Source organism: Manacus candei, unplaced genomic scaffold, assembly GCF_025592945.1.
Source record: "Manacus candei isolate 608988 ecotype Guabito, Panama unplaced genomic scaffold, ASM2559294v1 h1tg000077l, whole genome shotgun sequence".
Classification (NCBI taxonomy): Eukaryota; Metazoa; Chordata; class Aves; order Passeriformes; family Pipridae; genus Manacus; species Manacus candei.
Window position 1 is genome coordinate 1,621,593 of NW_026138125.1, and position 16,749 is coordinate 1,638,341.

The window sequence follows — 16,749 nt, forward strand, 5'->3', positions numbered from 1 at the left end:
TCCCCGGGGCAGGGATCCCCTAAGAGTCCGGCGGGCAGCTTCCGGCTGCGCCGGCCGGCTTGGCGCTGGGCGGACCTCCCTGTAAGCAGGGCTGGGTCCTTTGCTTTCCTTGGCGTTGGCCTTTTGCCATCGCGCTCCTCTGGCTGCCCGGAGAGCGGGCCAACCGCCCCGTAAGGAGGGGGAGAGTGCCCGCCTCCGCGCCCGAGGGGGGAAACGGAGCTCTCCCGACCCCCAGCCCACCCTGTAAGCAGGGCAGGGCTTTTTCCCTTGGCACCTTTGGTGCCTGCTGGCGGCCCCTGGCCACAGTGACCCCCTGTAGTCGGGGTGTGTCACGGCCCGTGTCCCTCGCCCCTCAGCACGCCGAGGCCCTTCTGGCCCGTGCGCAGCCCGGGGGCAAGCCCGAGGCTCTCCTCTCCTGCTCGGCGGCAGGGCTGGCTCCCCACGGGTTGGCGCACAGAGCTTGCTCCCTCTTCTGGGACGTTCCCCCTTTGTGTCCTTGTCTTGTCGGTGTGAGTGAGCGAGCGAGCTGGTCCCTCCTGTAGCCCCCGTAGAGACGTAGGCAGCGTAGCGTAGACTTCCCAGGAGGGAAAGAGGGGCTCTGTGCAGCAACCGGGAGGCGCCCTCGAAGCCGGCGGGCGGAGAGGGGGCCCGGCCTTGCCCCTTCTTCCCCAGGACAGAGCGAAGCCCGTTAGTGGCGGTGCAGGCACCGTGACCCGCCTGTAGCCAGGGCCTGGGCGTGTGCCTGCGCTGCGGGGCTGCCTGTCCTGCTGGCGATGTGCCAGCGTGATCCCCCCAGCCCGTCCTCAGGGCTGGGGCCCTGTCCCCCCGGCCCTAGGCCGTCAGGCCACCGTTGGGAGTGCCGGGCCTCGGGGACGGCCCCGTAAGCGGGGCTTTGTGCGTCCCCCGTGCCCGGCGGGCGGTTGGAGGGACCCCCTGTAACCAGGCGGGTGTCCCGTGGGGTCCCCACCCTTTCACAGGCGTGGGGCTGGGCGTGTGCCCTCCCTGTCCTCGGGGGAAGGCCGAGCTCCGTGGCTCCCTGGGCGTGGACCCGCCTGTAAGCAGGGTCCGGGTCTGGGAGCCTTTGCGCTCCCTCAGCTGGCAGCCTGTGCGGGGCGACCGCCCCGTTAGCGGGGAGCGGGTCAGGTGCCCCCGAAGCGGAGAGGAGGAGCCTCCGTAGGCCTTTGGGCCCAGGGCCCCCCTGTAAGTCGGGGCCAGTGCCCTGGTGTCCCGGGCGCTTTTGGTCCAGGCAGCGGCCGGAGCCCCCTGTAAGCAGGGCGGCAGCCTCTTTGCCGCTGCTTGCCATGCCCAGCTGCCTTTGCCCAGAGGGCCCGGCTCCCCGCAGCGGGTGGGACTGCGCCGTGCGTCGCCGTGGTGAGTCCCAGTGAAGCTTGGAGAGTTTTGTGGAAGTGGGGGGGCCTGTGGGTGGGCGGGGAGGGGCTTGGAGATGGGCCTCCGGGGGCGCGGGGTCCGGGTGGCCTGCGTACGGAGGAGCCGGTGTTTCTCGGGCCCACCTGCCTCCTCCCGCCCCGGCAGAAGGCGTCGGAGAAGAGAGCGGAGGAGGCTTCGTGCGGGACGGCAGCGCCGACGCGGGAAGACGCCGCGATGAGAGCAGCTGAAGTCGGGGGGGGGGGTGGAGGTGTGGGGGTCCTGCGAGTGGGCGGGCGGGCGGTGGCTGGGGCAGCTGCCTCTGGGTCCTGCTTTCCTTCGGTGCAAGGACTCGGAGCTTCCGAGTCCGAGCCCCGTCCTCCTGCCTTGGCAGGAGCCCTCCGAGAAGAAAGCGGAGCCGCGGAGCGGGACGGCGAGGCAAGAGCGAGGAAGAAGAGCGTCGGCTTCGCGCTCAAGAGGGGGCGGGAGAAAGGCCCTCTGGGCAAAGGCCCCTCCCCGGCATCCCCGGGGCAGGGATCCCCTAAGAGTCCGGCGGGCAGCTTCCGGCTGCGCCGGCCGGCTTGGCGCTGGGCGGACCTCCCTGTAAGCAGGGCTGGGTCCTTTGCTTTCCTTGGCGTTGGCCTTTTGCCATCGCGCTCCTCTGGCTGCCCGGAGAGCGGGCCAACCGCCCCGTAAGGAGGGGGAGAGTGCCCGCCTCCGCGCCCGAGGGGGGAAACGGAGCTCTCCCGACCCCCAGCCCACCCTGTAAGCAGGGCAGGGCTTTTTCCCTTGGCACCTTTGGTGCCTGCTGGCGGCCCCTGGCCACAGTGACCCCCTGTAGTCGGGGTGTGTCACGGCCCGTGTCCCTCGCCCCTCAGCACGCCGAGGCCCTTCTGGCCCGTGCGCAGCCCGGGGGCAAGCCCGAGGCTCTCCTCTCCTGCTCGGCGGCAGGGCTGGCTCCCCACGGGTTGGCGCACAGAGCTTGCTCCCTCTTCTGGGACGTTCCCCCTTTGTGTCCTTGTCTTGTCGGTGTGAGTGAGCGAGCGAGCTGGTCCCTCCTGTAGCCCCCGTAGAGACGTAGGCAGCGTAGCGTAGACTTCCCAGGAGGGAAAGAGGGGCTCTGTGCAGCAACCGGGAGGCGCCCTCGAAGCCGGCGGGCGGAGAGGGGGCCCGGCCTTGCCCCTTCTTCCCCAGGACAGAGCGAAGCCCGTTAGTGGCGGTGCAGGCACCGTGACCCGCCTGTAGCCAGGGCCTGGGCGTGTGCCTGCGCTGCGGGGCTGCCTGTCCTGCTGGCGATGTGCCAGCGTGATCCCCCCAGCCCGTCCTCAGGGCTGGGGCCCTGTCCCCCCGGCCCTAGGCCGTCAGGCCACCGTTGGGAGTGCCGGGCCTCGGGGACGGCCCCGTAAGCGGGGCTTTGTGCGTCCCCCGTGCCCGGCGGGCGGTTGGAGGGACCCCCTGTAACCAGGCGGGTGTCCCGTGGGGTCCCCACCCTTTCACAGGCGTGGGGCTGGGCGTGTGCCCTCCCTGTCCTCGGGGGAAGGCCGAGCTCCGTGGCTCCCTGGGCGTGGACCCGCCTGTAAGCAGGGTCCGGGTCTGGGAGCCTTTGCGCTCCCTCAGCTGGCAGCCTGTGCGGGGCGACCGCCCCGTTAGCGGGGAGCGGGTCAGGTGCCCCCGAAGCGGAGAGGAGGAGCCTCCGTAGGCCTTTGGGCCCAGGGCCCCCCTGTAAGTCGGGGCCAGTGCCCTGGTGTCCCGGGCGCTTTTGGTCCAGGCAGCGGCCGGAGCCCCCTGTAAGCAGGGCGGCAGCCTCTTTGCCGCTGCTTGCCATGCCCAGCTGCCTTTGCCCAGAGGGCCCGGCTCCCCGCAGCGGGTGGGACTGCGCCGTGCGTCGCCGTGGTGAGTCCCAGTGAAGCTTGGAGAGTTTTGTGGAAGTGGGGGGGCCTGTGGGTGGGCGGGGAGGGGCTTGGAGATGGGCCTCCGGGGGCGCGGGGTCCGGGTGGCCTGCGTACGGAGGAGCCGGTGTTTCTCGGGCCCACCTGCCTCCTCCCGCCCCGGCAGAAGGCGTCGGAGAAGAGAGCGGAGGAGGCTTCGTGCGGGACGGCAGCGCCGACGCGGGAAGACGCCGCGATGAGAGCAGCTGAAGTCGGGGGGGGGGGTGGAGGTGTGGGGGTCCTGCGAGTGGGCGGGCGGGCGGTGGCTGGGGCAGCTGCCTCTGGGTCCTGCTTTCCTTCGGTGCAAGGACTCGGAGCTTCCGAGTCCGAGCCCCGTCCTCCTGCCTTGGCAGGAGCCCTCCGAGAAGAAAGCGGAGCCGCGGAGCGGGACGGCGAGGCAAGAGCGAGGAAGAAGAGCGTCGGCTTCGCGCTCAAGAGGGGGCGGGAGAAAGGCCCTCTGGGCAAAGGCCCCTCCCCGGCATCCCCGGGGCAGGGATCCCCTAAGAGTCCGGCGGGCAGCTTCCGGCTGCGCCGGCCGGCTTGGCGCTGGGCGGACCTCCCTGTAAGCAGGGCTGGGTCCTTTGCTTTCCTTGGCGTTGGCCTTTTGCCATCGCGCTCCTCTGGCTGCCCGGAGAGCGGGCCAACCGCCCCGTAAGGAGGGGGAGAGTGCCCGCCTCCGCGCCCGAGGGGGGAAACGGAGCTCTCCCGACCCCCAGCCCACCCTGTAAGCAGGGCAGGGCTTTTTCCCTTGGCACCTTTGGTGCCTGCTGGCGGCCCCTGGCCACAGTGACCCCCTGTAGTCGGGGTGTGTCACGGCCCGTGTCCCTCGCCCCTCAGCACGCCGAGGCCCTTCTGGCCCGTGCGCAGCCCGGGGGCAAGCCCGAGGCTCTCCTCTCCTGCTCGGCGGCAGGGCTGGCTCCCCACGGGTTGGCGCACAGAGCTTGCTCCCTCTTCTGGGACGTTCCCCCTTTGTGTCCTTGTCTTGTCGGTGTGAGTGAGCGAGCGAGCTGGTCCCTCCTGTAGCCCCCGTAGAGACGTAGGCAGCGTAGCGTAGACTTCCCAGGAGGGAAAGAGGGGCTCTGTGCAGCAACCGGGAGGCGCCCTCGAAGCCGGCGGGCGGAGAGGGGGCCCGGCCTTGCCCCTTCTTCCCCAGGACAGAGCGAAGCCCGTTAGTGGCGGTGCAGGCACCGTGACCCGCCTGTAGCCAGGGCCTGGGCGTGTGCCTGCGCTGCGGGGCTGCCTGTCCTGCTGGCGATGTGCCAGCGTGATCCCCCCAGCCCGTCCTCAGGGCTGGGGCCCTGTCCCCCCGGCCCTAGGCCGTCAGGCCACCGTTGGGAGTGCCGGGCCTCGGGGACGGCCCCGTAAGCGGGGCTTTGTGCGTCCCCCGTGCCCGGCGGGCGGTTGGAGGGACCCCCTGTAACCAGGCGGGTGTCCCGTGGGGTCCCCACCCTTTCACAGGCGTGGGGCTGGGCGTGTGCCCTCCCTGTCCTCGGGGGAAGGCCGAGCTCCGTGGCTCCCTGGGCGTGGACCCGCCTGTAAGCAGGGTCCGGGTCTGGGAGCCTTTGCGCTCCCTCAGCTGGCAGCCTGTGCGGGGCGACCGCCCCGTTAGCGGGGAGCGGGTCAGGTGCCCCCGAAGCGGAGAGGAGGAGCCTCCGTAGGCCTTTGGGCCCAGGGCCCCCCTGTAAGTCGGGGCCAGTGCCCTGGTGTCCCGGGCGCTTTTGGTCCAGGCAGCGGCCGGAGCCCCCTGTAAGCAGGGCGGCAGCCTCTTTGCCGCTGCTTGCCATGCCCAGCTGCCTTTGCCCAGAGGGCCCGGCTCCCCGCAGCGGGTGGGACTGCGCCGTGCGTCGCCGTGGTGAGTCCCAGTGAAGCTTGGAGAGTTTTGTGGAAGTGGGGGGGCCTGTGGGTGGGCGGGGAGGGGCTTGGAGATGGGCCTCCGGGGGCGCGGGGTCCGGGTGGCCTGCGTACGGAGGAGCCGGTGTTTCTCGGGCCCACCTGCCTCCTCCCGCCCCGGCAGAAGGCGTCGGAGAAGAGAGCGGAGGAGGCTTCGTGCGGGACGGCAGCGCCGACGCGGGAAGACGCCGCGATGAGAGCAGCTGAAGTCGGGGGGGGGGGTGGAGGTGTGGGGGTCCTGCGAGTGGGCGGGCGGGCGGTGGCTGGGGCAGCTGCCTCTGGGTCCTGCTTTCCTTCGGTGCAAGGACTCGGAGCTTCCGAGTCCGAGCCCCGTCCTCCTGCCTTGGCAGGAGCCCTCCGAGAAGAAAGCGGAGCCGCGGAGCGGGACGGCGAGGCAAGAGCGAGGAAGAAGAGCGTCGGCTTCGCGCTCAAGAGGGGGCGGGAGAAAGGCCCTCTGGGCAAAGGCCCCTCCCCGGCATCCCCGGGGCAGGGATCCCCTAAGAGTCCGGCGGGCAGCTTCCGGCTGCGCCGGCCGGCTTGGCGCTGGGCGGACCTCCCTGTAAGCAGGGCTGGGTCCTTTGCTTTCCTTGGCGTTGGCCTTTTGCCATCGCGCTCCTCTGGCTGCCCGGAGAGCGGGCCAACCGCCCCGTAAGGAGGGGGAGAGTGCCCGCCTCCGCGCCCGAGGGGGGAAACGGAGCTCTCCCGACCCCCAGCCCACCCTGTAAGCAGGGCAGGGCTTTTTCCCTTGGCACCTTTGGTGCCTGCTGGCGGCCCCTGGCCACAGTGACCCCCTGTAGTCGGGGTGTGTCACGGCCCGTGTCCCTCGCCCCTCAGCACGCCGAGGCCCTTCTGGCCCGTGCGCAGCCCGGGGGCAAGCCCGAGGCTCTCCTCTCCTGCTCGGCGGCAGGGCTGGCTCCCCACGGGTTGGCGCACAGAGCTTGCTCCCTCTTCTGGGACGTTCCCCCTTTGTGTCCTTGTCTTGTCGGTGTGAGTGAGCGAGCGAGCTGGTCCCTCCTGTAGCCCCCGTAGAGACGTAGGCAGCGTAGCGTAGACTTCCCAGGAGGGAAAGAGGGGCTCTGTGCAGCAACCGGGAGGCGCCCTCGAAGCCGGCGGGCGGAGAGGGGGCCCGGCCTTGCCCCTTCTTCCCCAGGACAGAGCGAAGCCCGTTAGTGGCGGTGCAGGCACCGTGACCCGCCTGTAGCCAGGGCCTGGGCGTGTGCCTGCGCTGCGGGGCTGCCTGTCCTGCTGGCGATGTGCCAGCGTGATCCCCCCAGCCCGTCCTCAGGGCTGGGGCCCTGTCCCCCCGGCCCTAGGCCGTCAGGCCACCGTTGGGAGTGCCGGGCCTCGGGGACGGCCCCGTAAGCGGGGCTTTGTGCGTCCCCCGTGCCCGGCAGGCGGTTGGAGGGACCCCCTGTAACCAGGCGGGTGTCCCGTGGGGTCCCCACCCTTTCACAGGCGTGGGGCTGGGCGTGTGCCCTCCCTGTCCTCGGGGGAAGGCCGAGCTCCGTGGCTCCCTGGGCGTGGACCCGCCTGTAAGCAGGGTCCGGGTCTGGGAGCCTTTGCGCTCCCTCAGCTGGCAGCCTGTGCGGGGCGACCGCCCCGTTAGCGGGGAGCGGGTCAGGTGCCCCCGAAGTGGAGAGGAGGAGCCTCTGTAGGCCTTTGGGCCCAGGGCCCCCCTGTAAGTCGGGGCCAGTGCCCTGGTGTCCCGGGCGCTTTTGGTCCAGGCAGCGGCCGGAGCCCCCTGTAAGCAGGGCGGCAGCCTCTTTGCCGCTGCTTGCCATGCCCAGCTGCCTTTGCCCAGAGGGCCCGGCTCCCCGCAGCGGGTGGGACTGCGCCGTGCGTCGCCGTGGTGAGTCCCAGTGAAGCTTGGAGAGTTTTGTGGAAGTGGGGGGGCCTGTGGGTGGGCGGGGAGGGGCTTGGAGATGGGCCTCCGGGGGCGCGGGGTCCGGGTGGCCTGCGTACGGAGGAGCCGGTGTTTCTCGGGCCCACCTGCCTCCTCCCGCCCCGGCAGAAGGCGTCGGAGAAGAGAGCGGAGGAGGCTTCGTGCGGGACGGCAGCGCCGACGCGGGAAGACGCCGCGATGAGAGCAGCTGAAGTCGGGGGGGGGGGTGGAGGTGTGGGGGTCCTGCGAGTGGGCGGGCGGGCGGTGGCTGGGGCAGCTGCCTCTGGGTCCTGCTTTCCTTCGGTGCAAGGACTCGGAGCTTCCGAGTCCGAGCCCCGTCCTCCTGCCTTGGCAGGAGCCCTCCGAGAAGAAAGCGGAGCCGCGGAGTGGGACGGCGAGGCAAGAGTGAGGAAGAAGAGCGTCGGCTTCGCGCTCAAGAGGGGGCGGGAGAAAGGCCCTCTGGGCAAAGGCCCCTCCCCGGCATCCCCGGGGCAGGGATCCCCTAAGAGTCCGGGAGGCAGCTTCCGGCTGCGCCGGCCGGCTTGGCGCTGGGCGGACCTCCCTGTAAGCAGGGCTGGGTCCTTTGCTTTCCTTGGTGTTGGCCTTTTGCCATCGCGCTCCTCTGGCTGCCCGGAGAGCGGGCCAACCGCCCCGTAAGGAGGGGGAGAGTGCCCGCCTCCGCGCCCGAGGGGGGAAACGGAGCTCTCCCGACCCCCAGCCCACCCTGTAAGCAGGGCAGGGCTTTTTCCCTTGGCCCCTGGCCACAGTGACCCCCTGTAGTCGGGGTGTGTCACGGCCCGTGTCCCTCGCCCCTCAGCACGCCGAGGCCCTTCTGGCCCGTGCGCAGCCCGGGGGCAAGCCCGAGGCTCTCCTCTCCTGCTCGGCGGCAGGGCTGGCTCCCCACGGGTTGGCGCACAGAGCTTGCTCCCTCTTCTGGGACGTTCCCCCTTTGTGTCCTTGTCTTGTCGGTGTGAGTGAGCGAGCGAGCTGGTCCCTCCTGTAGCCCCCGTAGAGACGTAGGCAGCGTAGCGTAGACTTCCCAGGAGGGAAAGAGGGGCTCTGTGCAGCAACCGGGAGGCGCCCTCGAAGCCGGCGGGCGGAGAGGGGGCCCGGCCTTGCCCCTTCTTCCCCAGGACAGAGCGAAGCCCGTTAGTGGCGGTGCAGGCACCGTGACCCGCCTGTAGCCAGGGCCTGGGCGTGTGCCTGCGCTGCGGGGCTGCCTGTCCTGCTGGCGATGTGCCAGCGTGATCCCCCCAGCCCGTCCTCAGGGCTGGGGCCCTGTCCCCCCGGCCCTAGGCCGTCAGGCCACCGTTGGGAGTGCCGGGCCTCGGGGACGGCCCCGTAAGCGGGGCTTTGTGCGTCCCCCGTGCCCGGCGGGCGGTTGGAGGGACCCCCTGTAACCAGGCGGGTGTCCCGTGGGGTCCCCACCCTTTCACAGGCGTGGGGCTGGGCGTGTGCCCTCCCTGTCCTCGGGGGAAGGCCGAGCTCCGTGGCTCCCTGGGCGTGGACCCGCCTGTAAGCAGGGTCCGGGTCTGGGAGCCTTTGCGCTCCCTCAGCTGGCAGCCTGTGCGGGGCGACCGCCCCGTTAGCGGGGAGCGGGTCAGGTGCCCCCGAAGCGGAGAGGAGGAGCCTCCGTAGGCCTTTGGGCCCAGGGCCCCCCTGTAAGTCGGGGCCAGTGCCCTGGTGTCCCGGGCGCTTTTGGTCCAGGCAGCGGCCGGAGCCCCCTGTAAGCAGGGCGGCAGCCTCTTTGCCGCTGCTTGCCATGCCCAGCTGCCTTTGCCCAGAGGGCCCGGCTCCCCGCAGCGGGTGGGACTGCGCCGTGCGTCGCCGTGGTGAGTCCCAGTGAAGCTTGGAGAGTTTTGTGGAAGTGGGGGGGCCTGTGGGTGGGCGGGGAGGGGCTTGGAGATGGGCCTCCGGGGGCGCGGGGTCCGGGTGGCCTGCGTACGGAGGAGCCGGTGTTTCTCGGGCCCACCTGCCTCCTCCCGCCCCGGCAGAAGGCGTCGGAGAAGAGAGCGGAGGAGGCTTCGTGCGGGACGGCAGCGCCGACGCGGGAAGACGCCGCGATGAGAGCAGCTGAAGTCGGGGGGGGGGGTGGAGGTGTGGGGGTCCTGCGAGTGGGCGGGCGGGCGGTGGCTGGGGCAGCTGCCTCTGGGTCCTGCTTTCCTTCGGTGCAAGGACTCGGAGCTTCCGAGTCCGAGCCCCGTCCTCCTGCCTTGGCAGGAGCCCTCCGAGAAGAAAGCGGAGCCGCGGAGTGGGACGGCGAGGCAAGAGCGAGGAAGAAGAGCGTCGGCTTCGCGCTCAAGAGGGGGCGGGAGAAAGGCCCTCTGGGCAAAGGCCCCTCCCCGGCATCCCCGGGGCAGGGATCCCCTAAGAGTCCGGCGGGCAGCTTCCGGCTGCGCCGGCCGGCTTGGCGCTGGGCGGACCTCCCTGTAAGCAGGGCTGGGTCCTTTGCTTTCCTTGGCGTTGGCCTTTTGCCATCGCGCTCCTCTGGCTGCCCGGAGAGCGGGCCAACCGCCCCGTAAGGAGGGGGAGAGTGCCCGCCTCCGCGCCCGAGGGGGGAAACGGAGCTCTCCCGACCCCCAGCCCACCCTGTAAGCAGGGCAGGGCTTTTTCCCTTGGCCCCTGGCCACAGTGACCCCCTGTAGTCGGGGTGTGTCACGGCCCGTGTCCCTCGCCCCTCAGCACGCCGAGGCCCTTCTGGCCCGTGCGCAGCCCGGGGGCAAGCCCGAGGCTCTCCTCTCCTGCTCGGCGGCAGGGCTGGCTCCCCACGGGTTGGCGCACAGAGCTTGCTCCCTCTTCTGGGACGTTCCCCCTTTGTGTCCTTGTCTTGTCGGTGTGAGTGAGCGAGCGAGCTGGTCCCTCCTGTAGCCCCCGTAGAGACGTAGGCAGCGTAGCGTAGACTTCCCAGGAGGGAAAGAGGGGCTCTGTGCAGCAACCGGGAGGCGCCCTCGAAGCCGGCGGGCGGAGAGGGGGCCCGGCCTTGCCCCTTCTTCCCCAGGACAGAGCGAAGCCCGTTAGTGGCGGTGCAGGCACCGTGACCCGCCTGTAGCCAGGGCCTGGGCGTGTGCCTGCGCTGCGGGGCTGCCTGTCCTGCTGGCGATGTGCCAGCGTGATCCCCCCAGCCCGTCCTCAGGGCTGGGGCCCTGTCCCCCCGGCCCTAGGCCGTCAGGCCACCGTTGGGAGTGCCGGGCCTCGGGGACGGCCCCGTAAGCGGGGCTTTGTGCGTCCCCCGTGCCCGGCGGGCGGTTGGAGGGACCCCCTGTAACCAGGCGGGTGTCCCGTGGGGTCCCCACCCTTTCACAGGCGTGGGGCTGGGCGTGTGCCCTCCCTGTCCTCGGGGGAAGGCCGAGCTCCGTGGCTCCCTGGGCGTGGACCCGCCTGTAAGCAGGGTCCGGGTCTGGGAGCCTTTGCGCTCCCTCAGCTGGCAGCCTGTGCGGGGCGACCGCCCCGTTAGCGGGGAGCGGGTCAGGTGCCCCCGAAGCGGAGAGGAGGAGCCTCCGTAGGCCTTTGGGCCCAGGGCCCCCCTGTAAGTCGGGGCCAGTGCCCTGGTGTCCCGGGCGCTTTTGGTCCAGGCAGCGGCCGGAGCCCCCTGTAAGCAGGGCGGCAGCCTCTTTGCCGCTGCTTGCCATGCCCAGCTGCCTTTGCCCAGAGGGCCCGGCTCCCCGCAGCGGGTGGGACTGCGCCGTGCGTCGCCGTGGTGAGTCCCAGTGAAGCTTGGAGAGTTTTGTGGAAGTGGGGGGGCCTGTGGGTGGGCGGGGAGGGGCTTGGAGATGGGCCTCCGGGGGCGCGGGGTCCGGGTGGCCTGCGTACGGAGGAGCCGGTGTTTCTCGGGCCCACCTGCCTCCTCCCGCCCCGGCAGAAGGCGTCGGAGAAGAGAGCGGAGGAGGCTTCGTGCGGGACGGCAGCGCCGACGCGGGAAGACGCCGCGATGAGAGCAGCTGAAGTCGGGGGGGGGGGTGGAGGTGTGGGGGTCCTGCGAGTGGGCGGGCGGGCGGTGGCTGGGGCAGCTGCCTCTGGGTCCTGCTTTCCTTCGGTGCAAGGACTCGGAGCTTCCGAGTCCGAGCCCCGTCCTCCTGCCTTGGCAGGAGCCCTCCGAGAAGAAAGCGGAGCCGCGGAGCGGGACGGCGAGGCAAGAGCGAGGAAGAAGAGCGTCGGCTTCGCGCTCAAGAGGGGGCGGGAGAAAGGCCCTCTGGGCAAAGGCCCCTCCCCGGCATCCCCGGGGCAGGGATCCCCTAAGAGTCCGGCGGGCAGCTTCCGGCTGCGCCGGCCGGCTTGGCGCTGGGCGGACCTCCCTGTAAGCAGGGCTGGGTCCTTTGCTTTCCTTGGCGTTGGCCTTTTGCCATCGCGCTCCTCTGGCTGCCCGGAGAGCGGGCCAACCGCCCCGTAAGGAGGGGGAGAGTGCCCGCCTCCGCGCCCGAGGGGGGAAACGGAGCTCTCCCGACCCCCAGCCCACCCTGTAAGCAGGGCAGGGCTTTTTCCCTTGGCACCTTTGGTGCCTGCTGGCGGCCCCTGGCCACAGTGACCCCCTGTAGTCGGGGTGTGTCACGGCCCGTGTCCCTCGCCCCTCAGCACGCCGAGGCCCTTCTGGCCCGTGCGCAGCCCGGGGGCAAGCCCGAGGCTCTCCTCTCCTGCTCGGCGGCAGGGCTGGCTCCCCACGGGTTGGCGCACAGAGCTTGCTCCCTCTTCTGGGACGTTCCCCCTTTGTGTCCTTGTCTTGTCGGTGTGAGTGAGCGAGCGAGCTGGTCCCTCCTGTAGCCCCCGTAGAGACGTAGGCAGCGTAGCGTAGACTTCCCAGGAGGGAAAGAGGGGCTCTGTGCAGCAACCGGGAGGCGCCCTCGAAGCCGGCGGGCGGAGAGGGGGCCCGGCCTTGCCCCTTCTTCCCCAGGACAGAGCGAAGCCCGTTAGTGGCGGTGCAGGCACCGTGACCCGCCTGTAGCCAGGGCCTGGGCGTGTGCCTGCGCTGCGGGGCTGCCTGTCCTGCTGGCGATGTGCCAGCGTGATCCCCCCAGCCCGTCCTCAGGGCTGGGGCCCTGTCCCCCCGGCCCTAGGCCGTCAGGCCACCGTTGGGAGTGCCGGGCCTCGGGGACGGCCCCGTAAGCGGGGCTTTGTGCGTCCCCCGTGCCCGGCAGGCGGTTGGAGGGACCCCCTGTAACCAGGCGGGTGTCCCGTGGGGTCCCCACCCTTTCACAGGCGTGGGGCTGGGCGTGTGCCCTCCCTGTCCTCGGGGGAAGGCCGAGCTCCGTGGCTCCCTGGGCGTGGACCCGCCTGTAAGCAGGGTCCGGGTCTGGGAGCCTTTGCGCTCCCTCAGCTGGCAGCCTGTGCGGGGCGACCGCCCCGTTAGCGGGGAGCGGGTCAGGTGCCCCCGAAGTGGAGAGGAGGAGCCTCTGTAGGCCTTTGGGCCCAGGGCCCCCCTGTAAGTCGGGGCCAGTGCCCTGGTGTCCCGGGCGCTTTTGGTCCAGGCAGCGGCCGGAGCCCCCTGTAAGCAGGGCGGCAGCCTCTTTGCCGCTGCTTGCCATGCCCAGCTGCCTTTGCCCAGAGGGCCCGGCTCCCCGCAGCGGGTGGGACTGCGCCGTGCGTCGCCGTGGTGAGTCCCAGTGAAGCTTGGAGAGTTTTGTGGAAGTGGGGGGGCCTGTGGGTGGGCGGGGAGGGGCTTGGAGATGGGCCTCCGGGGGCGCGGGGTCCGGGTGGCCTGCGTACGGAGGAGCCGGTGTTTCTCGGGCCCACCTGCCTCCTCCCGCCCCGGCAGAAGGCGTCGGAGAAGAGAGCGGAGGAGGCTTCGTGCGGGACGGCAGCGCCGACGCGGGAAGACGCCGCGATGAGAGCAGCTGAAGTCGGGGGGGGGGGTGGAGGTGTGGGGGTCCTGCGAGTGGGCGGGCGGGCGGTGGCTGGGGCAGCTGCCTCTGGGTCCTGCTTTCCTTCGGTGCAAGGACTCGGAGCTTCCGAGTCCGAGCCCCGTCCTCCTGCCTTGGCAGGAGCCCTCCGAGAAGAAAGCGGAGCCGCGGAGTGGGACGGCGAGGCAAGAGTGAGGAAGAAGAGCGTCGGCTTCGCGCTCAAGAGGGGGCGGGAGAAAGGCCCTCTGGGCAAAGGCCCCTCCCCGGCATCCCCGGGGCAGGGATCCCCTAAGAGTCCGGGAGGCAGCTTCCGGCTGCGCCGGCCGGCTTGGCGCTGGGCGGACCTCCCTGTAAGCAGGGCTGGGTCCTTTGCTTTCCTTGGTGTTGGCCTTTTGCCATCGCGCTCCTCTGGCTGCCCGGAGAGCGGGCCAACCGCCCCGTAAGGAGGGGGAGAGTGCCCGCCTCCGCGCCCGAGGGGGGAAACGGAGCTCTCCCGACCCCCAGCCCACCCTGTAAGCAGGGCAGGGCTTTTTCCCTTGGCCCCTGGCCACAGTGACCCCTGTAGTCGGGGTGTGTCACGGCCCGTGTCCCTCGCCCCTCAGCACGCCGAGGCCCTTCTGGCCCGTGCGCAGCCCGGGGGCAAGCCCGAGGCTCTCCTCTCCTGCTCGGCGGCAGGGCTGGCTCCCCACGGGTTGGCGCACAGAGCTTGCTCCCTCTTCTGGGACGTTCCCCCTTTGTGTCCTTGTCTTGTCGGTGTGAGTGAGCGAGCGAGCTGGTCCCTCCTGTAGCCCCCGTAGAGACGTAGGCAGCGTAGCGTAGACTTCCCAGGAGGGAAAGAGGGGCTCTGTGCAGCAACCGGGAGGCGCCCTCGAAGCCGGCGGGCGGAGAGGGGGCCCGGCCTTGCCCCTTCTTCCCCAGGACAGAGCGAAGCCCGTTAGTGGCGGTGCAGGCACCGTGACCCGCCTGTAGCCAGGGCCTGGGCGTGTGCCTGCGCTGCGGGGCTGCCTGTCCTGCTGGCGATGTGCCAGCGTGATCCCCCCAGCCCGTCCTCAGGGCTGGGGCCCTGTCCCCCCGGCCCTAGGCCGTCAGGCCACCGTTGGGAGTGCCGGGCCTCGGGGACGGCCCCGTAAGCGGGGCTTTGTGCGTCCCCCGTGCCCGGCGGGCGGTTGGAGGGACCCCCTGTAACCAGGCGGGTGTCCCGTGGGGTCCCCACCCTTTCACAGGCGTGGGGCTGGGCGTGTGCCCTCCCTGTCCTCGGGGGAAGGCCGAGCTCCGTGGCTCCCTGGGCGTGGACCCGCCTGTAAGCAGGGTCCGGGTCTGGGAGCCTTTGCGCTCCCTCAGCTGGCAGCCTGTGCGGGGCGACCGCCCCGTTAGCGGGGGAGCGGGTCAGGTGCCCCCGAAGCGGAGAGGAGGAGCCTCCGTAGGCCTTTGGGCCCAGGGCCCCCCTGTAAGTCGGGGCCAGTGCCCTGGTGTCCCGGGCGCTTTTGGTCCAGGCAGCGGCCGGAGCCCCCTGTAAGCAGGGCGGCAGCCTCTTTGCCGCTGCTTGCCATGCCCAGCTGCCTTTGCCCAGAGGGCCCGGCTCCCCGCAGCGGGTGGGACTGCGCCGTGCGTCGCCGTGGTGAGTCCCAGTGAAGCTTGGAGAGTTTTGTGGAAGTGGGGGGGCCTGTGGGTGGGCGGGGAGGGGCTTGGAGATGGGCCTCCGGGGGCGCGGGGTCCGGGTGGCCTGCGTACGGAGGAGCCGGTGTTTCTCGGGCCCACCTGCCTCCTCCCGCCCCGGCAGAAGGCGTCGGAGAAGAGAGCGGAGGAGGCTTCGTGCGGGACGGCAGCGCCGACGCGGGAAGACGCCGCGATGAGAGCAGCTGAAGTCGGGGGGGGGGGTGGAGGTGTGGGGGTCCTGCGAGTGGGCGGGCGGGCGGTGGCTGGGGCAGCTGCCTCTGGGTCCTGCTTTCCTTCGGTGCAAGGACTCGGAGCTTCCGAGTCCGAGCCCCGTCCTCCTGCCTTGGCAGGAGCCCTCCGAGAAGAAAGCGGAGCCGCGGAGCGGGACGGCGAGGCAAGAGCGAGGAAGAAGAGCGTCGGCTTCGCGCTCAAGAGGGGGCGGGAGAAAGGCCCTCTGGGCAAAGGCCCCTCCCCGGCATCCCCGGGGCAGGGATCCCCTAAGAGTCCGGCGGGCAGCTTCCGGCTGCGCCGGCCGGCTTGGCGCTGGGCGGACCTCCCTGTAAGCAGGGCTGGGTCCTTTGCTTTCCTTGGCGTTGGCCTTTTGCCATCGCGCTCCTCTGGCTGCCCGGAGAGCGGGCCAACCGCCCCGTAAGGAGGGGGAGAGTGCCCGCCTCCGCGCCCGAGGGGGGAAACGGAGCTCTCCCGACCCCCAGCCCACCCTGTAAGCAGGGCAGGGCTTTTTCCCTTGGCACCTTTGGTGCCTGCTGGCGGCCCCTGGCCACAGTGACCCCCTGTAGTCGGGGTGTGTCACGGCCCGTGTCCCTCGCCCCTCAGCACGCCGAGGCCCTTCTGGCCCGTGCGCAGCCCGGGGGCAAGCCCGAGGCTCTCCTCTCCTGCTCGGCGGCAGGGCTGGCTCCCCACGGGTTGGCGCACAGAGCTTGCTCCCTCTTCTGGGACGTTCCCCCTTTGTGTCCTTGTCTTGTCGGTGTGAGTGAGCGAGCGAGCTGGTCCCTCCTGTAGCCCCCGTAGAGACGTAGGCAGCGTAGCGTAGACTTCCCAGGAGGGAAAGAGGGGCTCTGTGCAGCAACCGGGAGGCGCCCTCGAAGCCGGCGGGCGGAGAGGGGGCCTGGCCTTGCCCCTTCTTCCCCAGGACAGAGCGAAGCCCGTTAGTGGCGGTGCAGGCACCGTGACCCGCCTGTAGCCAGGGCCTGGGCGTGTGCCTGCGCTGCGGGGCTGCCTGTCCTGCTGGCGATGTGCCAGCGTGATCCCCCCAGCCCGTCCTCAGGGCTGGGGCCCTGTCCCCCCGGCCCTAGGCCGTCAGGCCACCGTTGGGAGTGCCGGGCCTCGGGGACGGCCCCGTAAGCGGGGCTTTGTGCGTCCCCCGTGCCCGGCGGGCGGTTGGAGGGACCCCCTGTAACCAGGCGGGTGTCCCGTGGGGTCCCCACCCTTTCACAGGCGTGGGGCTGGGCGTGTGCCCTCCCTGTCCTCGGGGGAAGGCCGAGCTCCGTGGCTCCCTGGGCGTGGACCCGCCTGTAAGCAGGGTCCGGGTCTGGGAGCCTTTGCGCTCCCTCAGCTGGCAGCCTGTGCGGGGCGACCGCCCCGTTAGCGGGGAGCGGGTCAGGTGCCCCCGAAGCGGAGAGGAGGAGCCTCCGTAGGCCTTTGGGCCCAGGGCCCCCCTGTAAGTCGGGGCCAGTGCCCTGGTGTCCCGGGCGCTTTTGGTCCAGGCAGCGGCCGGAGCCCCCTGTAAGCAGGGCGGCAGCCTCTTTGCCGCTGCTTGCCATGCCCAGCTGCCTTTGCCCAGAGGGCCCGGCTCCCCGCAGCGGGTGGGACTGCGCCGTGCGTCGCCGTGGTGAGTCCCAGTGAAGCTTGGAGAGTTTTGTGGAAGTGGGGGGGCCTGTGGGTGGGCGGGGAGGGGCTTGGAGATGGGCCTCCGGGGGCGCGGGGTCCGGGTGGCCTGCGTACGGAGGAGCCGGTGTTTCTCGGGCCCACCTGCCTCCTCCCGCCCCGGCAGAAGGCGTCGGAGAAGAGAGCGGAGGAGGCTTCGTGCGGGACGGCAGCGCCGACGCGGGAAGACGCCGCGATGAGAGCAGCTGAAGTCGGGGGGGGGGGGTGGAGGTGTGGGGGTCCTGCGAGTGGGCGGGCGGGCGGTGGCTGGGGCAGCTGCCTCTGGGTCCTGCTTTCCTTCGGTGCAAGGACT